The following is a 27,519-nucleotide window of genomic DNA, read 5'->3' as shown; positions in this document are numbered from 1 at the left end:
TCATCTGCAAATAGCAAAAGATTGACTTCTCCCTTTCCAAATTGAAGTCTATTTTGTTAGATATTAGGATAGCTTGCTTCTTAGGGTGGTTTGATTGGAAAGTCTTTTCCCATCCCTCTACTCTGAGGTAGTGTTTGTCTTTGAAGTTGAGGTGTGTTTCTTGTATGCAGCAGAAGGATGGATCCTATTTTCATATCCATTCTGTTAGCCTGTGTCTTTTTATTGGTAAATTGAGTCAATTGATGTTGAGAGACATTAATGACCAGTGATTGTTAATTCCTGTTATTTTTATTGTTGTTGTTGTTGTTGGTGGTGGTGTGTGTGTGTGTGTGTGTGTGTGTATCTGTCTGTGTCTATGTCTGTGTATCTGTGTGTGTGTGATGTATGTGTCTGTGTGTGTATGTGTGTCTGTGTGTCTGTGTGTGTATGTCTATGTGTATGTGTGTGTGTGTGTCTGCTTGTGTCTGTGTATCTTTCTGTTTATCTGGCTGTGTCTGTGTCTGTGTGTGTGTGTGATGTATGTGTCTGTGTGTGTGTCTGTATCTCTGTGTGTCTGTGTGTGTGTCTATGTGTATGTGTGTGTGTGCGTGTCTGCTTGTGTCTGTGTATCTTCCTGTTTGTCTGGCTGTGTCTCTCTCTCTCTCTGTGTGTGTGTGTGTGTGTGTGTGTGTGTGTGTGTGATGTATGTGTCTATGTGTAGGCTTCCCTTCTTTGAGTTTTACTAGTTTGAGATTATCTATTGCCTGGGGTTTTGTGGGTATAGCTAACTTCCTTGGCTTGGAGTTTTCCTTCTAGTAACTATTGTCAGGTTGGATTCGTGGATAGAAATTTTTTAATTTGATTTTATCCTAAAATATCTTGTTTTCTCCATCTATAGTAACTGAAAGTATTGCTGGGGTTAATAGTCTAAGCTGCATCTGTTGTCTCTTAGAGTCTGTAAGACATCTGTCCAGGACCTTCAGTTTTAGGGTCTTTGTTGAGAAGTCAGGTTCAATTCTGATAGATCTACCTTTATATGCTACTTGGTCTTTTTCCTTTGTATCTTTTAATATTTTTTCTTTATTCTGTATATTTACTGTTTTGATTATGTGATGAGGGTACTTTTATCTGGTCCAGTCTATTTGGTATTCTGTAAGCTTCCTGCACATTTATAGACATGTTCTTCTTTAGGTTGGAAAAATTTTCTTCTATGATTTTGTTGAATATATTTTCTGGGCCTTTGATCTGGGATTCTTCTCCTTCTTCTATTGCTGTTACTGTTAGATTTGCTCTTTTCACAGTGTTCCATATTTCCTGGATGTTTTGAGTTAGGAATTTTTTAGATTTAACATTTTTTTTGGACTGGTGAATCTATTTCCTCTATCATATCTTCAATGCCTGAGATTCTCTCTTCCATCTCTTGTATTCTGTTGGTGATTCTTGCATCTATAGTTTCTGTTTGCTTACCCAAATTTTCCATTTCCATAATTCCCTCAGTGTGTGTTTTCTTTATTGCTTCTATTCCTGTTTTCAGGTCTTAGACCATTAATTTTAGTTTGAAGTCTATTTTGTTAGAAATAGACTTCAAAAAACTGTTTTTTCTTGTCTTTCTTGGTATTTTTTTAAGGAAACTTTTCCATTTCCTCTTTAAGGACCTTTATGATCTTCATAAAGTTATTTTTAAGGTTGTTTTCTTGAGTTTCAGCTATGTTGGAATGTTTAGGTCTTGCTATCATTGGTTAGCTGGGTTCTAGTGGTACTATATTGCCCTTTTTATTACTGATTGTGTTCTTATACTGATGTTTAGGCATCTGAATTTGGCATGATTATAGGTCTAGGTGTTGATTATTGTGTTTGTCTTTATTGGATGGGGGTTTTGTTTCTTGGTTTCTGTTTCCCCTCTGGTCTTCTGGCCTAATTGGCCAAGAGTTATGATGACTGGCAAGTCCTCAAGTCAGTACGGTGTCTCCACTGGGGTTTGAGGGGCCTTGAGTTCCTAGATCTGGCCTGACCTCGAGTAAAGCTGAAATCTTTTTCTAAAGTTGTAGACCAGAATATGAAGCTCAGGGGGAAGTGCAGTCTGGGGTTGTTGAGCAGGCTTGAAGGAGTATTAGCAGGTGGTGTGTAGTATCTTACTTTGTAATCCCTAGGCCCAACCTTGCCTCAGGTAAAGCTGCCATGGCTATGAGTTGGGGTCTGGAGCCCAGGGAATAGGTGCTGTTGGGGATGTTAGGCAGGCTTTAAGAAATATTAGTGGGTAGTGGTGTCTTACCTTGAGTCTCTAGATCTGCCCTGGCCTCCAGGAAAGTCTAAGTCTTTCTCAGATGTTGTAGGCAAGAATATGGAACCCAGGGAAATGGGTGCAGTCTGGGGTGGTTGGGTGGGCATTAAGGAGTATTAGCAGATGGTGGGTGGTATCTTCTCTGGGGTCCCTAAGACCAGCCTGGCTTCCAGTAAAGCTGCTGAGCTGTGAGCAAGGGGGAAGGCTCCAGGATGTGCCCTGGGTATAAGAGTCTGGGGAGTTAGGCTGCTTGGCTGGGAGGCAGGATACTCACTTATTCTGACTGGTTGGACTGTACCTGGGCCTATGGAGTCTGCTTGAGTTGTAGGGAAGGGCTGGCCATGGGGAGGATGGTCGGGTGGCAGAGTATGTCTTGGGGGAACAGAATCCAGGGTGTGGAGGCAGTCCAGCTGGCAGAAGGGTCACTCACCTGCTTGTTGACTGGAGAGGACTACATCAGAGCAGTAAAATTCCACTAAAGTTGGGGGCAAGGCACAGCAGAGATGCTGGTGTGGAGAGGAGAGGAGGCATGTGATGTGCCCTAGGAACCACAGTCTGGGGAGTGGGGCAGGTAGGCTGGAAGGCATGTCACTTACTTGTTCTTCTAACTCATGTGGACTGTGCCTGGGCCTATAGAGTCTGCAAAATGATGTGGGGCAGGGCTGGATGGGGAGGATGATGGGTTCAGAGGAGATGAGTAGAGGAGTGGGTTTTGGGGGGACCAGAACCCATGGGGTGGGGGCAGTCTGTCTGGCAGGTAGGGTATTCACCTGCTAGTCCACTGGTGAGACAGCCTACCATTTGAAATTTTGAGAAAAAGATCTAGTCAATCAAGATTTTTGTCCCATTCTTCACACAATTTAAGTAAGAGCCAAACACATGCTCTGTGTAACATTTACGATCTATGCTATAACTTAGTCTAACCCAACATGTCTCAATCTTATGACCACTCACATCACAGAGCAGACAGGATAATTTATTAGTATTTCTGACAGTTACATATCTTCTTTCCCAGAACCTGAAGTATCTGTAGACTTCTGAAGGAATGTCTTCTGAAGGAGTCTTCACCTCAGAGTTTATCCTTCTTGTTAAAAACAAACAAGCAAAAAGCAAAACAAAACAAACAAAAACTCATTGTGCCTGCTCTATTATGAGATAGTTTAGTTAATTAGCATGGCATTAAGAAGTTCCAAGTTTGAAGATTGATCATTACCATGTTTAACACATTCATTCTATAAGCATGTGTACAGTCATCCATAGTTGAATTATGCTGTGTAGGACCCTGAGAGGAATCCCAGAGAAACACAAAAAGCAGTCAGTAAGCCCCAGGAGTCTTGAACCTGCATGGTGAGTGAAAGCCAGGCACATGAATGGTGGAGTTAGTCAGAGGTCCCTTAGGGTGACAGCAGGATGAAGGGTAGCTAGGCCTGACTCTAATAATGAAGGCTGGAACTCTCATAGATGGGCATGAAGGGAAAATATATGGTTTCACCAAGAAAAGAAGATTATAATAAATATTCTGCATGTGCTAAGTGTCATGTTATATACTTAGTTTTATCATATCCCTCAAGCCATCTGCATGTAACAGATGTTAGATGTGACCTCTAAAAGCACTAGGCCTTGGTTTAAACTCTTACTTCTTTGACACTAAATAGATGTTTCACTTACTGTGCTGGTTAGCTTTAATTGCCAATTTGACACAAGCTAGAATCGTGGGAGAAAAGAGTCTTAATGAAAGATTGTCTACATTAGGTTGACTTGCAGACATGTCTGGGTGGGTTTGGTTTTATTAAGGTAATGGATGTAGAAAGACCCAGTTCACTCATTGCAGGCAACAGTTAGGGGTCTTGAACTGTGTAACAGTAGAGAAGCTGATCTGAACACAAGGAAGCAAGCAAGTGCACAAGAAAGCATTTATTTCTGTCTGTTATTGATAGTAGGGGTGATGCGATTAGCTGGTAAAGTTCTTGCTTCTCTGACTTCCCTACAATGGTGGGCTATAACCTAGAGCTGTAAGATAAAATAAACCCTTTCTCCCTAAGTGACTTTTTGTCAGGATATGTCATCACAGCAACAGTGATGAAACTTCCCTTCTTTACATAATTTTCTATGGATAAGATTGGGATAATTATTTGATATTTATTAACTCTCCATTAATTTGGTCTTTGAGCTGTGAATTACATTATTAACAGACAGGCCTGGAACTGGAAAGACATGAGGAATAAATGGAGAACTTAACAGGGAACCCTCAGAGGCAGGGACATAAGAAGCAGTTAGTTAATGCTGAATATTATGCAATCATTCAGACGGCAAGAAGAAATTACTGCATGAACTATAAGCATGGAATTGACATTATCAAGAATGAAATTTAGAAAGACCACTGACTGCAGGATACAGAATGTGTGGGTAGGGACAGAGAAGTCAAGGGAGGAGAACAAGGAAATCAGTTTGAAGTTTTACATATTCTTAGGAATTAGAACATTTCAGAGAACTGAGTTGCAATAGAAATCAGTATGTAAGATTTCCTTCTTAATTTCGCATGTGTACATTGTATCTTGGTCATAACTATCCCTCATCCCCTCCTTCCAGGTTTCTTCAGCATACATTTCATTTTATTCCAGACTTCATGTCTTTTTAATGTATATCCCATTATGTCTAATTGGTGTTAATCATATGCACACATGCACAGTAAAATTTTTTTAATTTTATGTAATCCAGAGAAGGTTCTCTCTTGGTTAATGTTTGCACCAAGACAGTGCCCAGCTTTCTGACTGTATGAGCAGACTATATGGAGATGCCGTGGAGTTAGATAATATAGAAGAAGTGATTGTTAATGACAAGGGGCTTGATAACAAGTTGTGTGACATGTTAAGCTTTAACTGTCTGTAGATCTCTTGAGTCATAATGGCCATTGGATCCTTATACTCTCCTCAGAGCTCTGTCCCAGACTGGGAGGTTATTAGTGCATCAGCACACATCCCAACAATGTTTCTACAAAAGATAGTTTGTGGACAGAGGGGACAGAGACACATGACAATATTGTGTTATTTAGCCTTTCTGAGCTACCCTTAGGACATTCTTGTTTCAATCTATGATCAATGATACACAAACTATTTCTAACAACCACTCCAGTGGCCTTGTTGCATTAATCTATTGGTTTGTTCCAACTGATTCCTGATCATCATGATTAAAATCTGCATGCACTGTGGGAATCGATGTCTATATATTGAGTGTCCATACATACACAGTACAGCTGTCCACATATTCCTCAGAGCTTTTTGTATCATGACTAGAAGCATGAGGATCTTATAACATATACCAAATTTGGAATATAAAGGAAAAACAAGGATAGATTTTTAAAACTCAAGTTAGTACCAAAGCCATAGTGATAGGGAAACCAGAAGACAAGGTCAAGGCTAAGAACCACCTGACAGGTGCAAAGCTTGAGGACAGCAAAGAGCCTAAGACAGTTCAAGTACTTGAGAATCTTAGCTGGGTTGATTTTTTAAAATCACCAGCCAGTTGAATAAGGATAGGGCTTTGCAAGGCAGCAGCAGTGTCCTTTAGTCTGATTCCTTTACAATGACAAAACTTTAGATGAAGGAAAAATTTTATACTAAGGATAATTCCCCTATTGCTAAAATCATTCTAGGAGTTCCTGGAATCCTCATCAATAGATTCCACTTAATGAGCACCCATTCTGCCTTACTCACTTTGCATATTCATTCTATTTAGTTCTTACCATAATCTTATAGAATGCATTGGACTTCATCACTAAATGCGTTTTAAAAACCAGGATAATTAGTCTTAATGAATTTGATCAGTTGAAAATGTTTGTTGCATTCTCCTATGTGTGTGTCAGCCTTAGAACAGATACATGAATTCCATGTATTTGTGGTGGAATACTATGAAGTTATGAAAATGAATAAGTCACATGCAATAATATAGAAAAATCTCACCAATGTTATGATGAGCAAAATAAGGCATACAAAAAAAGAATATGTGCTACCAGAATCTGCTCAGGAGTTACAAAAGTGGCAAAATGAATCAATGATAGCAGAAATCAGATAATACTTGCCATGGGGAGGACAGAGTGGTGTGAGTGGAGAAGAGGCAGGTACTGGTGATAGAACATCCCTGCATCTTCACGGTGCTCACAGGCACGATATATTTCATGAGGACCCATTCAGCTGCAATTTTCCATAACTGTTATATCTTAATCTAAACCTTAATCTAAACCATTAAGGTTTTTTTTTTGTGTTTATTTGTTTTGGTGATTCTGCCATAGCATACTACTATTCCAAAACTGTGAAATAGTGTTTATCAGTTATTGGCTACTTTGTAGTTGCAGGGAAAGGAGATGTTTTGTAAGAACATGGATCAGCCTTCATGGATATGCATAGAATCAGGATCCATTGGTGGAAAGTTCTGCTGATTTCAAAAGCCATTTATAGTGACAGAGATGGACTGAGAGAGCAGCTGATCCACATTTCCTGTAGAGCTGCTGGGCATTGTGTAATTTACATATGCCATCAACTCTAGGTTCATCCCCTCTATTTTCAAGTGAGGAACCTGAGGTTTCTCTCATTTCTGAGGAGTCAAAGGCTCTAAGGCTGCCAAAAGGACTGCTCCTCTACCTTTGCTTTTCCCTAAGAATTTGCCCCAGCCCACGTGCTTCCTAAAACAGCACTGGCTTTCTCCGGGTTTACCATTTCCCAGTCCCAAGCCTTTGTGTAAGCTGTTCCCACAGTGAGAACATCAGTCCCTCTTTTCTTCTGTGTCTTGCTTTTCCTGTAGCTAGAAGCTGCAGAGTTCTTCTCAGGGAAGTTGGATGAGATACTTTCTTGCTGTGATGAAATACCATGAACAAAAGCAACTTATGGAAGACTATTTTGGCTTATGGGTCCAGAAGGCTAGATGTCCATAATGGTGAGGAAGGTATGGCACCGGGGACAGAGAGATGTCACTTTTTAACAAACAACATAAGACAGAAAGGGAACTGTAAGTGGAGTGAAACTAAGCTTTCAAAGTTCACTCCAGTGACATTCTTCCTCCAGGAAGGCTCCGTATCCTGCGCTAAGTTCCATGACATTCCCAAACAGTGCCACCAAACTAGGGACCAAGTGTTCAAACATATGAGCTTATGGGTGACATTTCTCATTCAAACCACCATGAAGTCTTGCCCTGGCTTTCCATTATCTATCAAAGTCTTTATGTGTGGGCTTGAGCTTAAGATACAACTGTTTTTTATTAGCACAGTTCTTGGTTTAGCAGACTATAACATCATGACAGTCTCATCATACATCCTGTCATACACATTGTGATATTCTTAGCAGACATGTTCTACTCAGCCCTGCTGTCAATCACAGAACTGACACATGGTAGCCTTTAATGAATATTTGTCACAAACAGTGTATAAAAATGTTAAATCTTTAGTTTATGTAGGTAGCAAATCTATCTATATCGATATCTATCTATATCTATATATCTCTGTCTCTCTGTCTGTCTGTCTCTCTCTCTGTATATATATATATATATATGATTCTACCAAATCATTGAACATGAGTTATAGTGGAAATTAATGAGGCAACTACATATAGTTTATCTGATGGTCAAAAGAGATTTATTTTGAGTAAACTTACAGCAAGCAAAGGGTGAGTTACAGGATCCAGGAGAGGTGAGGCTCAGTCCAACACAGTTCTTTGGAGAACTCTGACTTGGTCTGAGGTCCAGCATCCAGCATCTAGGGTCATGAGGTAGCCAAGAGACAGCGAGCACTTACACATCTCAGCTTAAGGGGTCCCCATCTCGGCCACACCCAGGGCAGGGACAGGTACCTAGCAGTCACCTGCTGCCTTCTAGGGGTTGTACTTCAGGGGCAAATCACAGACAACTAATTCTACAGTGAGTTAGTTAGAAGTATTTTGTAAAGTAAAAAAAAAAAAAAAAAAAAAAAAATGAGGGCTGGAAAATTTTCCATTTGCCTAATAACCAACAGCTCATCAATACCACAACACTCAACTATAAACTCCTAGCAACACATTCATTTTTAAAAACTTTAGCTCGGTTTTGTTTCCTCTTTGTTTTCTTGCTCAGCCTCCATTCTCCTGTTTTGCATTGCTTCTCAGACAATAAGTCCTTTTGCAAGCATTAAAACGAGCTGGAAAAGCTAACCAGAAAAAGACTCCAACATTAAAGTCTAAATTAATATAGTAAAACCATAGCTAAAAGTATTGCTTCAATATGGCAACTGCGCTTATCATTTCTGCATTGTAGGCTTCTTTATGCCACACATTTCCCTGAAAAGAAAATTGAGAACCACTATTGAATTGTACCAGAAAGAGTAGTAGCTGAGCATTCTACAAGCATTCTTTCAAAAGCATGCATCATCATGACATTTTATTTAGATATATCTTTCAATGAAGAAATTGCTTCTATGCTGTCAGCTGATGCAAAACAACTACAGTTTCTTCTTAAAAACCATTTAGGCCCCCAGAGGCATCCAACAATTCAAATCACGGCTGTACAGCAGCCACTTATGTGTATGGCTTCCCTGTGGCAAAGTCCTCAGCTAAGCTCGTGGATCATATTATTCCGAGTCAGTTGATATCTCTTTGAATGTTACTGCCTCTGTTTCTACAACTAAATTTAAAGATGAGCCTTGACTCTGCTAGACAAACTGTTTTTGTTCTTATTTCTGGTCTCTTTCAGCCTCTCTTATGTTCCAGCTTTGTCAGTACAGTCTGTGGAGTAGAAAGCCCTAATACAGATGAATAAGAAAGGCATTCCTTTGACTCAAACTGTGATAATGTCATTATGCTTGCTAGAAGGTTTCTTCCTTGTAAATTCAACTGCATCTCCAAGTAACAACCCACAGAAATGTGAAGCTGGATATGGGTCACACTGGTTTATTTTTCTATGCTCTCTAAATGTACTTTTCTATGCTCTCTAAATGATTTTCCAAAATCAGAATTACTACTCACCTGGACTCTTGGCAGAAAAGTAGGCATTACCTTTGTTGACAATAAATCAAAAGGCTAAAAACACCCCTAGCTATCAAACAACAACAACAACACACACACACACACACACACACACACACACACACACACACACACACAAGAAGAGAAGTAACACTAACAAGAGACCCCAGCTTTGGACTCAGAAGATGACTGATGTACAGAGATACAATGAAAAGTAGTAAAGATCATTTGGGCCAATTTAGGGGAAAAGGCAATGTGAGGGCAGAAGCACAGACATGTCATTGACTCATTAGTTACCCCACACATTCAACAGAGGATACATGGTATCCTGGTTGAAAGCAGACACTACCCAGTTTAGCACCACTACTGATAGACAAGCTGTGAAATTTTAGCAAGACACTTAACCTGTCAGACTTGAATGCACTCATCTCTGAAGTGGGTATGGAATGATACTAATTCCATAATGTTGCAAAGAGGATTGAATAAGTTTACCCACATAGAATGTTTGAAACTTCCTGGCCCACTGGAGTACTGCCTGAGCTTGGCTCTAAGTTTTTGTTTGCTTTGCACATCTGCTGTGTTTCAGCTTCCACAATTGCCCCTGAATATTATAGGAAAAGGATAATAATAAAAACGAGTGCTATTCCTCATTCTGTGAACCACCATAAACACTGTGGTGCAGTGGACTGGAGAGTTATAAGAGAGCATAGTGGGGCTGTGGGGCTGTGGGGCTGCCTGATTTATTGAAAGATGAGAACATCATTCTCTAGACCATGTGTCTTTGGACCTGAAAGATGAAATTTTAGAAGATGGGAAAGAATTAGGAGACTCAAGGGAAACAACATACCCTGAAAGAGAAAAGAATGAATGCAAACCTCAAGGGATACAAAACGCCTTGGTCGAAGAGTGCTGGCCACTTCTGAGGAATTGAAATAAGGCTCATATGTCGAGACCTGGGAGGTGGGGGAGCAGTAGGATCTGGGTATGGCAGTGTGGGAAGGGACCACACCCTCAGAGGTAGAAAACCTATTTTTTTTTTAACTGAAGCAATAATAGAAAACATTTGAGCAATTTTGTGCAGAACAAAGATATAATACTATTTTGCTGTTTACAAAAACAAAATTTACACTGGAATTCCACAGCATTCCCCATATGGAATCCACAATACACAATTTCTTCTCATCTTAGCATCTTGCATTGATGTGGTTCAGTCTCTACAGCTGATAAAGCACTGTGGATATATTCTAACCTGCTGAGGTGCACAGATCCCATTAACATTCATCTTCCTGTTGCACGGTCACATGGGCTCTGACAAATATACGGTGTTATTATTCTTTATCATACAGAACAGTTTATCACCCTATAAAATTTTTATTTTTTAAAGAGACTAATGCTGGAAAAATATGAGAAAGACAGAACCTGGGTGGGGTGGCAATGGAACCAATTATGTGTATAGTTGCAGTCCGGGCAGGAAGGACAGCATCCAGGATTAGAATAGCTACATGGAAATCAGGAGAACAGATACAGTGATACTAGATTTTAATAATGGGTTTGGTAGGAAATATTGATCACGACAAGCTAACTACTCTACATTTGAGCCTAATAATCTTAGTCATTTTTTGTTATCAAAGTGTACATTTTACTGATAGCAAGTCTGTTATATGTAGGTAAAGTGGTTTTGCCTCAGCCTGCCCACTAGGCAACCATGCTATCATGTAATACTTCCCAATCCTTGTCTTGCTTCACCTCTAAGAGCCTTCTCCACTCACACAGTTACTGAGTTGGAGTGTGGAGGACCATTGAAAAGTGCTCATCTCTTCCACACACATTTCACAGGCCAGGATACCATCTTATGGAGCCTCAGTGGGTAGCCTATAAATAATATGCTTCTTAGTTTTTGTGAACAGATGGTAGTTTCCTACTTAGCAAGTTACCTCCTTTCTTCAGATCCTGAGACGGGAGCAGAGCACACAAACAAGGCAAGGAGGTTCACTCCCCCATTCATAGTGAGTGTTTAAGAGTTAGGCCTTGGCCATTCTGCTTAATTCACTGCCCTCTTAGGATTTGTGTGGAAACGATAGCAAACCTTCTTCATTCTGATGCATCTGAATCCAAGAGAGTATAGGAGTCAGCAATGCTTGTCTTAGTGTGTGTAGAGGCATCATAGAGGAAGAAAGCTCAAAGAAGAAAGAAGCACTGTTCCCAGGTATGAATACTTGGATCAAGATACCTACAAGCTACACCTCCCCCTGGAGTGTCAGTCATGAAAATGCACATTTTCCACTTTTTGCTTAAGTTCTTTTCAATTTGAAGTCTCCATTGCTGGTAACTAATAAAGCCCTAATTGGCAGAAACTCCTTGAAGCCCTTCCAGATTCTATTAATAGAGCTGATTTATACCTACTTTCACCTTCTTAAAGAAGACGACCAATTTCAATTGTCTCTGAATTCTTCAACTTCAGTAATTTTCAAATGGTGTAGGAATAGTTGAAGGCTAAATACCTTTCAATTGTGTCCCAGTATCATTTCTATCACTGTTATAAAATACACTAACAAAAGTGCATTCATATGGGAGAAAGGGGTTTATTTCAGCTTATAGTCCCATTATTGTAGAGAAATCATGTAGGAACTTCAAACAGCTGGTTTCATCCCATCTACAGCCAAGAGCAGAGAAAAATGAATACACACACGTCCATTACATGGTTACTTGTGCTCAGCTTGATTTCTCCATTCTTATAGTCAGTTCCCCTGCCTTGGGGAAGGTGAGTTGGTTGGGTCTTCCCTGATCAATTAACTTAATGACAGTCCTCCTATATATGAACATATATATGAACATAGAGCAATAAAAGATCGGCAATGCTTCATGAAAACCCTTATCCCAGGTAATTTTAGGATATGTCAAGATGATGAAGTTAACCATCACAAGTTGGCTCTCCAGTGTTTGAGGCAGTAGATCCTAAACTGACATTTTAGAATCCTCGATCAGTTCTGAGATTTTTTCAGAGTTTCTCAAATCTATAGACATGGGGAATATTGCACAATCAAATCACTAACACACAGGTAATATGTCTCATGATACTGTAAATTATACAATCTATTATGTTAATCTCTTACAATTGACAAAATACAAGTCTATCATAACTCTGTGATTCAGCCTATGGAGAATATTTTCCTGTATATACTTTAAATGATCTGCTGTACATCTCAATGCACACTTTAACTGGCCACTTACACTGTAAATAGTTCTTAACCTTCTTGATATTATGACCCTTTAATACAGTTCTCCATGTTGTAGGGACTGCCAACTATAAAATTATTTTCATTGTTACTTCATAACTATAATTTTGATACCGTCATGAATTGTAATATAAATATGTTTTCCAATGGTCTTTTTGGAGGTCATGACCCATGGGTTGAGAACTTGTTACCTTACAGAAAGCAAAGTACTGTGAAAGTAAACACTTAGGTGCATGATGTTCCAGAACACTCTCTAAATATATCCTTCTCTTACAAGTCTTCCATTAGTTCTTTTTGCCTATAGTAAGGCTTTCCTCAATCTTTGCATCACAGGCAATGATATCTGCATCTGAAGGGGACCTACAATGGGTGGTAGATCTTCTGGGTCCCACCCTATCACCTCCCCCCAAAATGACAAATGACTATCTTGAAAAACTAATATAGTTGTGAACCTGTGTTATTTTATAGCCCTCTACAGTATCAGGTTGCCACAATTCTCTGTATATACCATAGTTCTCTGTATATGTTGAGTGAAGTAATGGAGGCATGGAGAATATCATTTCCCCAAGATTAAAATCCAAATGCAGATAAATGTAAACCTAGAGTGATCAGACTTGCTCATTTCTATAGACTGTTGTCACTAATTGAATTTGAAGTTCCATTGTCTTCATGGGCTTTGTTGTGGTTACAAAATAAGGTGAGTTTAGATCCACCATCTTTCCTTTCTTATTTGTATTTTTGCTTTGTGAGACTAATGGTGTAAAATCTGCAGTAGCCTGTCTCCAGGTGCACATGCTTCTTTTATGTACTTCTTTACTTCTTCTCATGGGTGATAGCCTTATGATTATACTCTCTCTAGTGGTTGCTGGTAAGAAGTGTTGGCTTATGTGATCTTGATCAAGTTATGGTAAGTGGGATAGTGTGTACATGTGGGTACACAGTCTCTGAAGTCTCAGAATCCCTGTGATGCATCAGCATTTTGGTAAGGTACCAGAATATGCAAGCACTGGACTGTCAGGGGGGAACAGCAATAATTAAATGATGCAGCATTCATCTGATACAAGTAGCTGCTTGTCAGAATCTTGGAAATGCAAGTTGGTTAGGCTCTAGTCTTCCTCCTATAAAAACTTGGTTCTAGTAAAAGAGAAGGGGCAGTCTGTCTGTCGAATTGGAATTCTAATTCATTTCCCCCTCATCTCTGTCTGAAAATTAACCACCATCACTGAGATTCTATGAAGATGGTATTTCTCGTGGCAGTGTGTAATTGCTTTGACAGTTATAGCCAGGCTTTTAAAAAATTTTATTTTTAATTGACAAACATTACTTATACTTACAGAAAATACTGTGATATTTTGATACATGTTTATATTATAGGAGAATAATTAAATCTACCTAATACATACATCTTTTCAAATAATTTTGTACTGAAACATTTGAAAGTCTACCCTTCCAAAACTTTGAGTCACATCATTATTGTATTCAGCATGCTGCATAATCTCCAGAACCTATTCTCTGTGACTTGCTGGACTTTTGAAGCCTTTGACTAACATAGCTCCATTTCCATGTCCCTCTGCAATTCCTCTTCTTTCATGAATAATATGAATTGGCTTTTGTAGATTTTTACACGTAAGTGAGATAATGCAGTACACTTCTTGGATCCCAGGTTAATTTTACTTAATATGATGTTAACCAGGCACATTTTATATTGACGTCAGGGTGGAGTGCATACAAAGAATAGCACAGTGGATAAATAACTAAAGACGATACACCAAGAATACTAGAAAGGGTCACTGATAAATGGGCATTACTAAATAGTGGGATTAATAAGTGATGGTGCTAGTTATCATATTTAGTTGATTGGCAGCTGTTGCTCACTTCTTTGGTTCTAGTGAGTAACTCTGTATCTGTAGCACCCAAAGGGGGGTTGACAACATTCAACTGCAAAATGGGGTGGTCACTTTATTCAGGATAAGACAACAGCTGTGGAAGCTGACTTTCTGGGATCAGTTTTTGATTTGATGGATATTCTTTCATCTGATCTTAGACAATTACTTTTGTCCTCTGGGCCTCAGGGTAATGAAGATAAGTATATTTATCTAATAAGAGGGATATTTAACTATATGCATCAATAGTGAAAAAGTAGAAGACTAGACTGAGTCCAAATATAAGAGATACATTTTGGGTGACATAGGAAGGAAGATGATCTCTTATATACTCTTGGTGGGAATATAAGTCAGAAAAGCAATTATGGAAAACAGTATGCAGGTTCCTCAAAAACAAATTTTGAAGCTGGGCAGTGGTGGTGCACTTTAATCCCAGAACTCAGGAGGCAGAGGCAGGCAGATCTCTGTGAGTCTGAGGCTAGTCTGGTCTACAAAGTGAGTTCCAGGACAGCCAGAGCTACACAGAGAAACCCTGTCTCAAAAATTTTTTAAAAAAAATGAATTTTGACTCAATAATCCCACTACTAGGTATTCAAAGAAAATAAACTCATCCTTTTAATAATTGCTTCTCAATATATGGATAGATAAAGGGATCATCACATACAATTGAATCATATTCAGCCTTGAAAACACAAAATGGATAGACAAAACATGGATGAACCTAGACGACACTGTGCAAAGTGAAATAAACCATGCATAGAAAAACAAGGTACTATATGATCTCAGCTATATGTAGATTCTAACAACTTAAAGTCATTAAAACAAAACAGTAAAACATTATTTACATAAGGTCAAGAAGTGGGAGTAATAGGAAGATTTTCACCATATGTACGAAGTTTGAGTGACAGGATGAATAAGCTATTGAAACTTAATGTTCAGCATAGCACCTATAATCAATCATGTGCTTGAATGTACCTGAGAGCAGGTCTTCAATATTTTTACCACCAGAAATAAAGGGTAATCATGCAAAGTGGTGGATATGTTAATAATCTTGATTTTTGAAGACAATTTCACAAAGTATACTTATATAAAATCATTGTTATAAACCTTTGACACAGACAATTCATTTAGCATTCAATTATGTTTCAATAGATACAGACAAGAAGAACCAGGCTTGGCTCACAGAAGAACCATATATTTGTCAGTGTGAATAGAACATTGATAGCAATTTGTCTGTTATTTGTATCTGAGTGCCTCCTGAGAAGCGATGTAACTGAAAATAGAAAAGCTTGTGCTAACCTTTCCTATACCCAGTGCACTTCAGTTGCACAGCAGTGTTAAGTGTGAAGCATAATTAAGAATTTAATTTGATAGAGCAATAGATCTTCACAAAAACAGTTTTTCTTTTTTTCTGCTCTCCCTTTTTCCTGTCCTCTGTCTTACTCCAGTACTACCAAAGCATGCTAATGCTAGCATTTGTCACACAAGTATGGCAAAAATGCCGAAGACTTTTTGTGTCTTCTTGTTTTAAACCAGAGACTATACATATGGAAGTGAAAAGGGCTAATATTAGACACTAATAGCCATGACTCTACCATTTTGTTAGTTAGTTTGCAGAAGTTCTAGCCTAAGGAAACAATGTCAAATAATAGATTTTTAAATTATATTTCATGTGAATTTTGTGTTTTACTCCACAGCATTCTCTATTCCTCATGATGTCTGAGTATATATATATATATATATATATATATATATATATATATATATATATATACACCAAAGCTATTTCTCTGAAGTACTTAATGAGTAACACAAATCTGCATGTACCAGGCTTTTTCTATTGGGCTACCAACCAGTTCCCAAATTATGACATGGAAACTTAATATTAGTTTTGAATGCTCAGCCTAGCTTAGCCTCATTTCTGGCTAGCTCTTTTACTGTAAATTAACCTGTTTCTCTTTATCTGCCTTTCGTCTCTGGGCTTTTTACCTTTTTTCTTTCCATATATCTTACTTTCATTGTTTCTCATGTCTGGCTTCTGGCCCCACGTGTCTCCCTCATTCTCTTCCCCCTTTCTCTTATTCCTCTTGTTCTAGATTTCTCTTCTCTTGAGCCTAGATTCCTTCTCCTATTTATTCTACTTAACAGCCCTACCTATCCCTCTGCTTTCTCTGCCCAACTATTGGCCATTTGGCTCTTTATGAGATCAATCAAATACCTTAGCAGACAAGGTAAAACAGCTTTTCATAATTAAACAAATGCAACATAAACAAATGTAACACATCTTGACATGGTTAAAGTAATATTCTACAAGGAAAACTTATCTTTCATCACATATTTAATTGATTTATCTCTCTTTCTGTCTCTGTTGTCTGTATGTGCACATGCACATGCATGCCTAGGTGTGTGTGTGTGTGTGTGTGTGTGTGTGTGTGTGTGTGTGTGTGTGTTTTGTGTATACATGTCACATCAGGTACCTGGAGGTCAGAGGTCATCTTGTAGAATTTGGAATTTGGTTCTCTCCTTCCACCATATTTGTCCTGAGAACTGAACTCAGGTTGTCAGGCTTGGTGGTAAATGCCTTTACCTACTGAACTATTTCATTGGTTCCAAATTAATCTTTCAGTACCTTGGCTCTAATAGGCAGCTATAGCTAATGATTCCCAAGTTCCTACCTTTAGTCTTACATGTACTTTTGAATGCTAGACTTATATCCATCTACCTGATTGATTGGTCTAGTAGTGACAAAGCAAAGAACAGCACTTTCTCTATCAGCTTTAAACTGTATTCAAGAATTATTCCTACCCTGAATCCCCAGACATTCTTCTTCCCAGGGCTCCACTCTTTCAAATTACCCTGTTATTTTTGTGATTATAACAGAATTATATCATTCCCTTTCTTTTCCCCCATCAAACCCTCTCCTATATCCTTCTTGCTCATGTAATAATGACAATTAATGAAAAAAGATACTATGTCTCCATACTTAAGGTATAAACCACCATCCATCTGGTTGTGTGAGTCAGAAATCTGCAAATCCTATCTGTGAGACCTTCTTCATCCTCTACAATTATTCCTTCACCACATTCAGTCAATTTAACTGTCTGATTGTTCTTGAACTGGCTTTCTACATCTTTAGTGCCACTCTCTTGGGGCAAGGTTTTATGGGGTCTTTCAGGGACACTGGATTTTTCCCTAACTCTGCTCTGATTAATCTGCATATTGCAAACTAGATCAAAATATCAACTTAGTTATGTCACTTCCATACCTAAAACCCTGTGTATCTTCCCATCGGCTTTGAGAAAATGTCAGCAACTTCTTTGCAAGGCTTTTATAATTTTGACTATACCACCTCTCCAGTTTCATTACCTAGCGGAGTCCACCCCTCCCTGAACCTTGTTCCCGACATGATAGTCTTGAATGCCACTTCTTTCTCCCATCTCAGAGCTTTTTCACACACTACCTCCTCTTCTTAGACTATTGTTTGGAGTCAGCCCCATCTCTGTTCCTAATTCACACTCATCCCTCACATACAGCAACAGCTTCCCCATCTACTCCGTCAGAACTCTCTGTACATTTCATTCAAGCTGATTATCAGAGTCTGTCCTTGAATATCTGTGGAACAGTTTTATAATGACTTGGCTTTGTAACTCCAAAAACTGTATGCTCTTTAAAGGAGAAGATAGTAGCAAATTTACTGCCTACTGTGTCCTAACATGACATCTGTATCAGTACAGATGCTCCCTTAATATTTATTGAGTGAGCAAATGGGACAGATCAACGATGATGCTGAGAAAATGTTATGATCACACATTTTATAGATGAGTGAAATGAGGCTTGGATAAATAAAATGTTTTCCAGGGAAGCATGCCCAGAATGTAGCAGACAAAATTTGAACTCAGATCTATTGGACTCTAAAACATCTCTCTTGGCATTTAAAAAAAAAGCAAGTTAATTTTGTTAAAAATTGAACCAAGTTTAGATAGCCATACTTTATAGACTATCCTAATATCCAAGTGGCTTAAAAATTATTTCTTAAAAACAAATTAATTTGTGATTAGCTCGGGAACAATACTGAAAATCACAACACAGCAATGTAAAGAAAAATGGGCTCACTGTGTCCCACCACCTAGAGATTATAGACATCATGTTTATTCAGTTCTGTGAAACGTATCTTTATAATTGATTTTCTTCAAAACCAAGATAAAGATAGTTCTTGCAAAAGTGTTTACTCTTGAATATCACTAGTCATAGATGTTCCAGATGTTGGTGCCTTCATCTGAGCTTTCATGGTCATTGTTTTTATTTTGTCATTAATAAACTGATTTTTGAGCAAGATAATTATTATATTTTTATAATTTATTTTCAAATTTAATAGAGTGCTTGAGGGGAGTTTCTATCGATGTAATCCAGGACCTCATGAATCACGAGTATCTACTTTACCAGACAGTCCCATTCTTCCAGTTACATTGGAGTATAACTGATAAAAGTTATTAATATTAGTCCTCTTGACAAAATTATACTCTAATCCAAAATCATAATTTATACAACACCATGTTTGTGCAATACCAACAAGAGGTATCAATGTTATAGTGATTTAAAAAAATACAATCATTGGAGAAATTAATTTTCATCTTCTATTTTTAGTGGTGAATGCAGCCTAGTACTTTTTGAGACCCAAGGAAAAGAAAGCCTACAAGGAGTGGAGTTGTATTCCATTTAAATGAAGAGAATGATCTAACATAGGTTAAAAATGCAGAAGGCAATAGAAATGTTCAAGTTTCTCAGAACAAGTGAAAGGAAGAAGTGAAAAGTAAATGATGCTGAGATGCTGAGATGCTGATGAGGTTGAGATGCAGGCATGGCCAGGTTCCATGACACTCAGGACCAATATCAAATCACTAAATAGTGACTTATCAGTATGCATCTGTTCCTTGTCACCACCTTAGAATCCATGGGATAGAATAGTATTTTGAAAATAAGACATTTCACTCTGTTCTCCATTGCAGCCTGCATTGTATATAATAAGAATGGCCTTCTTAGAACTTTGCCCTTTTTCAGATCTAATCCCAGCAACCACATTCCTGTCATATAATATGATTCCTTGACCAAACCCACAGTAGACAACAGCTCTTTGGCATCATTTGTTCTCTGAAACTTCCATGTTTCAAGGACCTTTTAGGCATTTGAGGCATTCAAGACAGCCATCAGCTGTGTTTGATTACCAGGCTGTATCATAAAGTGTTTAAATTGTGTGAGCCTTGCAAATAAAACTGTTGATACAGCTAAATTATCATACAGTGTTTAACAATACTTTATGTGGAATTTGCTTTGGGCTTTTTGTTTTGTTTCTGATATTATGTTACTTGTACAATATATGATCAACCTTCATACATGGTCAGCACCCAAGAGAAGAATTCCACAGCCCTTATTTGCTTGATGAGAGTTAGGGTTATACCAGCTCACCTGATGGAGTATCTCATACCCCTCCCTCAAGATAATTTCCAGGACAACAGGATGTTCTGTTGATCTGACCAGTGCTAATATGCTTCTCTCCCATGAGGATAGATGAGTTCCCTCATCCTTCCATACATGTCCAGATGAAAACGAATCTGCTAATCTTATCAAGTGTCAGTAAACTACGGCCTATGGACTGAGTCTGGTTTTGCAGTTTATGTAAATACAGTTTTTAGTAGAACACGGGGTATCTATTCCTTTATGCATGATCTATGAACTATGTTTATCCTCGAAGGTAGAATGTATTGTGTTTGAGGGAGGTTGGGTGAGAACGCAAAACCTAAAGTATATCTTACTTAACCCTTTATATTGGAATGTAACCAAACTCTGATATGGCCATTCACACAATGATTGTCTAAATGCTTGTGCTTCATCATGGGCTAATCACTTAGTTGTGTCATTGGAAAAGAATTTCTAGTGGTAAGGTGATGTGGGATGTTCTGTATGCTGTGAATTCATTGCTCTGATTGGTTGATAAATAAAAAGCTGATTGGCCACTAGCCAGGCAGGAATAATAGGCAGGATAAGCAGAGAAGTAGAATTCTGGGAAGGGGAAGGCTGAGTCAGAACAGACAACAGCTGGCTGTCCCGGAAGCAACATGTAATGGCACACAGGTAAAGCCATGAAACATGTGGCAACATATATATTAACAAAATGGGCTAAGTTTAAGTGTAAGAGCTAGTCGGTGCTAAGCTTGAACTAATGACCAAGCAGTTTTAACTAATATAAGCTTCTGAGTGATTATTTTATAAGCAGCTACAGGGTCTGTGGGGCTGGGCAGGACCTGAGAAAACTTTAGCTACAATGAGGAAATGGGTGTTTTGATTGGTAAGAGCTATCCTTCTTAAACATGATGAACTTTACTTCAAAACAAAAAGTTTCACTTTTTTAATACAGACACTTCCTAAGTTACTTTGTCTTCTTAAAATTTCTATAAAGGATATGGATGTCCCTCCCATCATTTCAAACTCTACATTGCTTTACTAATATAAATGAAATCTATCTTCAACTTCCTGGAAGCTTTGAATATCAACTAAGCTGCTAAAATAAAGAAAAGAATAAAAGGAAAAGACTGAGGGTGAGACTATTAAAATTACACAGCAGGCCAATCCAGGGACTTGAAGGCCACTTCCAGATTAAAGAACACACAATTTAGCATCAGACAGTCTTAGGATTTAGTTCCATACTAAACCCCATTGGCTTTAGATAAAAACCCAACAGTTAACTTCATTATAATAAAACAGATTAAATTTACTCATGAATAGTTTGATTTCCAAATTTCATTGACAGTGTCTGAATTTCAATTCCCTTGTCTGTAATATAGAAATAATACAAATATATCAACTGATATATATGTGAATAACACTTGTATGTCAACCATAAACACAGCTTAAATTATAGCAATTATTTAAAGTAGTGAAGTGTTCAAACATAAATATGCATTATGTAAATATTATATTATTATTTACTATATAAATAATTTTAACTATTTATGTTTAAGTAATGATTATGCATCTGTAAAATTACATGCCATATTTACATACAAATTTATTTGTATAAAAGAAGTCTATTTATTGCCACCTGATAGAATGAATTGATAAATGAATGGAAACTATAGTCTTGCTTAAGAAAGTCAAATAATATATGTCCTCTGCTCTACACATGTTTTGAAATCTTTGGGAAATCAAAAAGATAGAGAATAACATCCCTAATTATCTGGGAAATGCAAATAAAAACGACTCTGAGATACCACCTTACACCTGTCAGAGTGGCTAAGATAAAATACACAGAAGACAGCTTATGCTGGAGAGGATGTGGAACAAGGGGAACTCTCCTCCACTGCTGGTGGGAATGCAAGCTTGTACAGCCACTTTGGAAATCAATATGGCGCTTCCTTAGAAAATTGGGAATCCATCTCCCCCAAGACCCAGCTGTAGCATGCCTGGGCATATACCCAAGGAATGCTCAATCATACCTCAGGGGCATTTGCTCAGCTCTGTTCATATCAGCATTGTTTATAATAGCCAGAACCTGGAAACAACCTAGATGCCCTTCAACTGAAGAATGGATAAAGACAATAACATATGAACATCTGGTTTAGGAAGACTTCTTGTTAATATTTAACTATTGAGAAATAAATGCATAATTCATTCTCCTATCTAGGCTCATAGTTCTGGGTATATACTATGCTTTCTATGTGGATATAGATGTAGATTTTTTTTATGTATTTTCTTGACTTAGTCAACAAGTTCTGGCACCTTTCCTGGCTTTTTTTGAGATCTTTTTTAAAAATTTTATATATTTTATGCATATGAGTATTCTGTCTTCATGCACACCAGAAGAGGGAAATAGATCCCATTACAGATGGTTATGAGTCACCATGTGGGTACTGGAAATTGAACTCACAACCTGTGGAAGAGCAGTCAGTACTCTTAACCACTGAGCCATCTCTCCAGCCCCTTTAAGATTCTTTTAAAATTCTTCTTTCAAACTTTACATCCCAATCTCAGTTGCCCCTCCTTCTACTCTTCCCAGTCCCTCTCCCACATCCCCTCTCCCCCAGGGCCACTTCTCTTTTGTTTCCCTTCCAAAACAGAGCAGCCCTCCAAGAGATATCTACCAAACATGGCATAACAAGTTCAAATAAGACTAGGCACAAACCCTCATGTGAAGGCTGTATGACACAACTCAGTAGGAGGAAAATGGTCCCTAGAGCAGGTAAAAGAGTCAGAGACACCTCCACTCCCACTACTGGGAGTACCAGAAGATCACCAAACTACACAACCATAACATATATTCAGAGGACCTAGCTCAGACTCATACAGGGTCCATGTTCATTGCTTCAATCTCTGTGAGCCCTGCTTAGTTGATTTTTGTGGGCCATATTCTCATGGTGTCCTCAACCCTCCTGACCCCTACAATCCTACATCCCTCTCTTCTTCAGGGATCCCCTGGCTCTGCCTAGCATTTGACTGTGGGTCTCTGCATCTGCTCCTACTAGTTAATGTATAATGGCTCTCTGATGACAATTAGGCTAAGCACTGATCTATGAGTATACATTTCATTGACTTTTTTTCCAGTCATGTTTGGTTCTATCCTGTATCTCTGGGCTATCCAGCCTCTGGTTCTTGGTCATCCAGGCAGTGTCATACTTGGGCTTCCTCACATGTTGTGGGCCTCAAGATGAAGCAGTCACTGTTTGGCCACTCTCACAAGTTCTGTGTCACTATTACCCCAGCACATGTTGCAGGCAGAACAGACTGTAGGTTTAAGGTTTTTGCCTGGGTTGATATCCTAGACATACTGCTAGGAGCCTTTCCTGGTTATAGAATATGGATAGCTTGGGCTTGATACTATTCATTACTAGGAGACTTTGCTAGGGTTACTCTCAGATTCCAAGGACTTTCCACTGCACAATTGGGAAACAACCTGGATGTCCCTCAACTGAAGAATGGATTAAGAAAATGTACATTTATACAACAGAGTATTACTCAGCTGTTAAAAACAATGGCACCATGAAATTTCCAGGCAAATTGAAGAAACTAGAAAAAAATCATCCTGAGTGAGGTAACCTAGAGCCATATAGACAAACATGGTATGTATTCACCTATATGTGGATATTAACTGTTGAGTAAAAAATAGTCATGCTATAATCCACAGACCCAGAGAACCTAAGTAATAAGGAGGGATCAAGACAGGACATGTGGATCTCCGTGGGAAGGAGAAATAGAAGAGGTTTGTCGGTGGACTGGGGTGGGTGGGGATAGGAACAGGAGGGATCGGATTGGTGATAGGACAGAGTATTGGGAGAGATGACTGGAACCTGGTGGCATTTGAAGGAGGCACGATGTAGAAATCTTTTCTAGTCTTGACAGGGAAAAATAACCAGCAGATGTATCTTCACAATCTCACAGAGCTTTGAGAATCAAAAATTCTATGGGCTCTGCCTTATATGGGCATCATAGACTGACGGGCAGGTCATTGTCCTCTCTATGATATATGCTCAGCTGCCTATCCCAGCTTCTACGTGCTTCTCAGTACTTGTTATTGATGATGTCCATGGTGCATTGCTCTTCTCTTGATCATAGTTCTCTGGACATCATCAGAGGAAACCAAGACCCCCTTTTCTTCTTCAGCTGAAACTAAGTCTATCACTGGCCCTCTCTCCCTGCTTAATGGTCATAGAAAGCAGTAACATCCCAATAGTGATAAGCACACCATCATCTTGATGCTAATCACCATTTTTCCACTAAAGACTCCTAAGAGGCTGCTGTTCAGAAGATGTGTGTGTTGGATGGGAGACAGAGAAAAGTAACAGTAAAGGACAATAGGAACCTGAAATGACATGAACCAATAAGTGTGAAGGAGCTCAGGGAGTGGCAGGAAGATTCTAGTAAAGTGAACTTGATAAGTGTCTCTAGTTGCACTGGATACACTTGGAGCATCAAAATAATGATAGCAACATCCTAGGCCCATTCAATAAAATAAAACTGAAGATCTTACAGAGATATCTGAATAAACTGATAAATTAAATAAATATATATTGATGATTGAAGGTTGATGAGCAATGAGATATTTACTTAGTATCAAATAAACTATCTCTAACATTGATAAACAACAAAGAAGGATAGTCTAACTTTGAAGTGAAGAGACTGGTAGACAACATCTCCTGTCATCAAAGTCAATTATCATTGGTAATCAGACAAATTAATACCATGTGCTCCCTGATGAGATACAGAGAGGAACACACTGCTTCTTCTGTAATATCTTTGGAAAGATAAATAATTTTAATTTAATCATAAAAAAACTCATCAACAAAAAATGAAGGTTACTCTACAAAGAACCTATAACAGTGGCAAGGCTGTGAAAGTCATGAAGACTAAGATTCTGCTACAACTTCTAGGAAACTAAGCAGACATGATGAGCAAATGCAAGATGAGATTCTGAAGTGGATCTTTTTTTCTAAAAGACATTATTGGAATGACTGATGAAATTTTAATTTTTAATAATCTAAAGATGAGCAAGCTCTCACTTATCATTATTACCTCTGATCTTATTGTTGTGTTTTGGGTATGTTGAAAAATGTTCTGTACATTGAAAATGTACATTAAATAATTCAAGCCAATAGGACTTCGAACTAGAAATGCAAATGCTTTTGGAAAACCCCCTTATCCTATGCGTAAATCTTTGCTCCAAGTTTTAGATGATTGCAAAAGAAAACACTGGGAGTGCCCACATGATATAGAAGGCATTAGGTAGGACATACTGGAATCACCATAGTGCATAGGAAAAGGCAGGTGATAATGTGGAAGAAATATACATTGATTTTTCATACAGCTGAGATAATGTATGTTGTAAATGACAGCTTACATGAACAGAAACTGTTATGTGGAACCATTCAGATATGAGTTAAAAATGGACTATATTCACTCACATTATTAAAATTTTGAAAATTAGACTGTTAATGGCTTGATGAGGCCAGCATTTTGATTTTTTTTTTCTTTTATTATGCGTTATTTCCCCCTTGGTTTCCCATCATGACCTTATAGTCCTATGGTATATAATTTCATAGTTTTTTAAATTAACCTTCTTGATGCTATGTTAACTTAGACATTGGAAGTGAATAAACAAAATGAATACCTTCTTTCAATACATACTTATAAGCTGCTTGATTGCTACAACTTATCATTAAATGAAAAATATTACACAAATAGTCCTTTTTTCTGTACCTTTCATAGTGCAACTTGGATTCTCTCATAAGACTATGAGTCTGGGCTTCTGTTGGTCCTCTTCTGAAGCACTGGAATCTCATTCTGTACCTGACAAATAGTAAGCATTCAAGAAATGTTTACATAAGGAAAACAAATTCAAAGGCAATAGATCTAGTTAATTTAATGTTTCATAACTCATTAGATGGAAATTGTTTCCTGGGATGATTAATGAATCAAGTATTTATGCTGGCTATGTGCTAAGAAATTATTTAATTTAAGGACTCATTATTATAATTTGTGTCTCTGGTGTCCCTGGAAGGGCTACATGCTAAATTCTTTGTCCCTTGACTGATTCCACTCTGAAGTGGTAGAACAAATAAGGGGTTTGAGGTCATTGGGATAATGCTCTTGAAGGTGATGCTGGGACCCCAGTCTCTTCTTGTTTCCACTTCTTCATTCTCAGCACGAGGTAAAGAGCCTTGGTCTATCACAAGCTGATGCTTTCCTAAAAGCACAAAAGCAAGAGTCAGCTGATCAAGGACCAGAACCCCAGAAAACATGAGCCAAAGTAAAGCTCTCCTCCATATTGCTTGTTTAATTCAGTGTAAGTTACAATGCTGAAAAGCTGACCAACATGGCTTGCCACAAGCAATGGTAAAGTCGTTACCAAGTACAGATGAGCATCATGAGGCTTACACACGAGACAATTGCCTAAGGATACACTCTTGGCATTTGGGAAGTTGAAATTTAGCCCTGATGTACCTGGCTCTTTAGCCCTTTTTTAATCTGCCTACCTCCCTATGCACAGTGTTGTGGCCATCCTGTTAGGAGCACAAGTACTGCTTCCACGGGATCCATGTCTTCCACTGGATCAGAACTTCATCACACCTCCTTTGGCCCCCTGCAGACAATGCTTAGCTTCTCTGCCACCTTCCATCTACCACTAGTAAAGAAAGGAAGAATGTCTATTTCAAAGTCAATGAAGGAGAGAGTTATGAAATGCAACCAAAGAAGAAAATTGGAGATAGGAATGCTTAAATAGTGACTTATTTAATACATACAGTGCATGACTGGGGCATGGGGTACATTCCTAGGATTATATCTATAAATAGCAAGGGGTGGGTGTGCATCTCATTAATTAAATTATACACTAATTTGTTCAGCCTTTGTCTTTCCAGGCGCTGTGATTTAAAAGTTTCCTCACCAAAATTCAAGAGCTACCAATGTCATATTAAGACTTTGGCTATTTAATGGACAGTCAGACCGCAAGAGTTCTTTACCTGTCAAAGAAATGGGAACCATAACAAAAAGACACAATGAGTCATTATTTCTCGTCCTTTAACCTGACATATGAGGATGCCCTCCCTAAATGTCAGAGAATAGATCTAGAACTTTCTAATCTTCAGAATTATAAGGAACACAACCCCACCCTTTGGGCATCACCCAGCCTTAGTTATTATATTAAGCAGTATGAAGTACATTAAGACATCACAGACAGTCGTTGAGAAACTAAGTGGGTGAGGAGAGAGAAACACGGTAGTTAATACAGATGAGGAAACATGATTGATTGCCTTAAGTTATTGGTCTAATCCTTCATTAGTTTTGGGATCAGAAACATGAGAGCAATGTCAGAAGACATAAGAATCTATGTGAGCTAAAATCAGATCAAAATAGGATGTAGAAAAAAAACAGATGTGAAACATGGATATCTATACATACCTGGTCTTCTATTTGCCTTCTTTGTTGGTATAGGAAAGCATAGTTTTGGTTGGTTTGTTTGTTTTGTTTTGTTTTTTGGGACAGGGTTTCTCTGTGTAGCTTTGCGCCTTTCCTGGAACTCACTTGGTAGCCCAGAATGGCCTTGAATTCACAGAGATCCACCTGGCTCTGCCTCCTGAGTGCTGGGATTAAAGGCATGTGCCACCACCACC

This window comes from Onychomys torridus, chromosome 16 (genome assembly GCF_903995425.1).
Source record: "Onychomys torridus chromosome 16, mOncTor1.1, whole genome shotgun sequence".
Classification (NCBI taxonomy): Eukaryota; Metazoa; Chordata; class Mammalia; order Rodentia; family Cricetidae; genus Onychomys; species Onychomys torridus.
Note: the sequence above shows the minus strand (reverse complement) of the source record.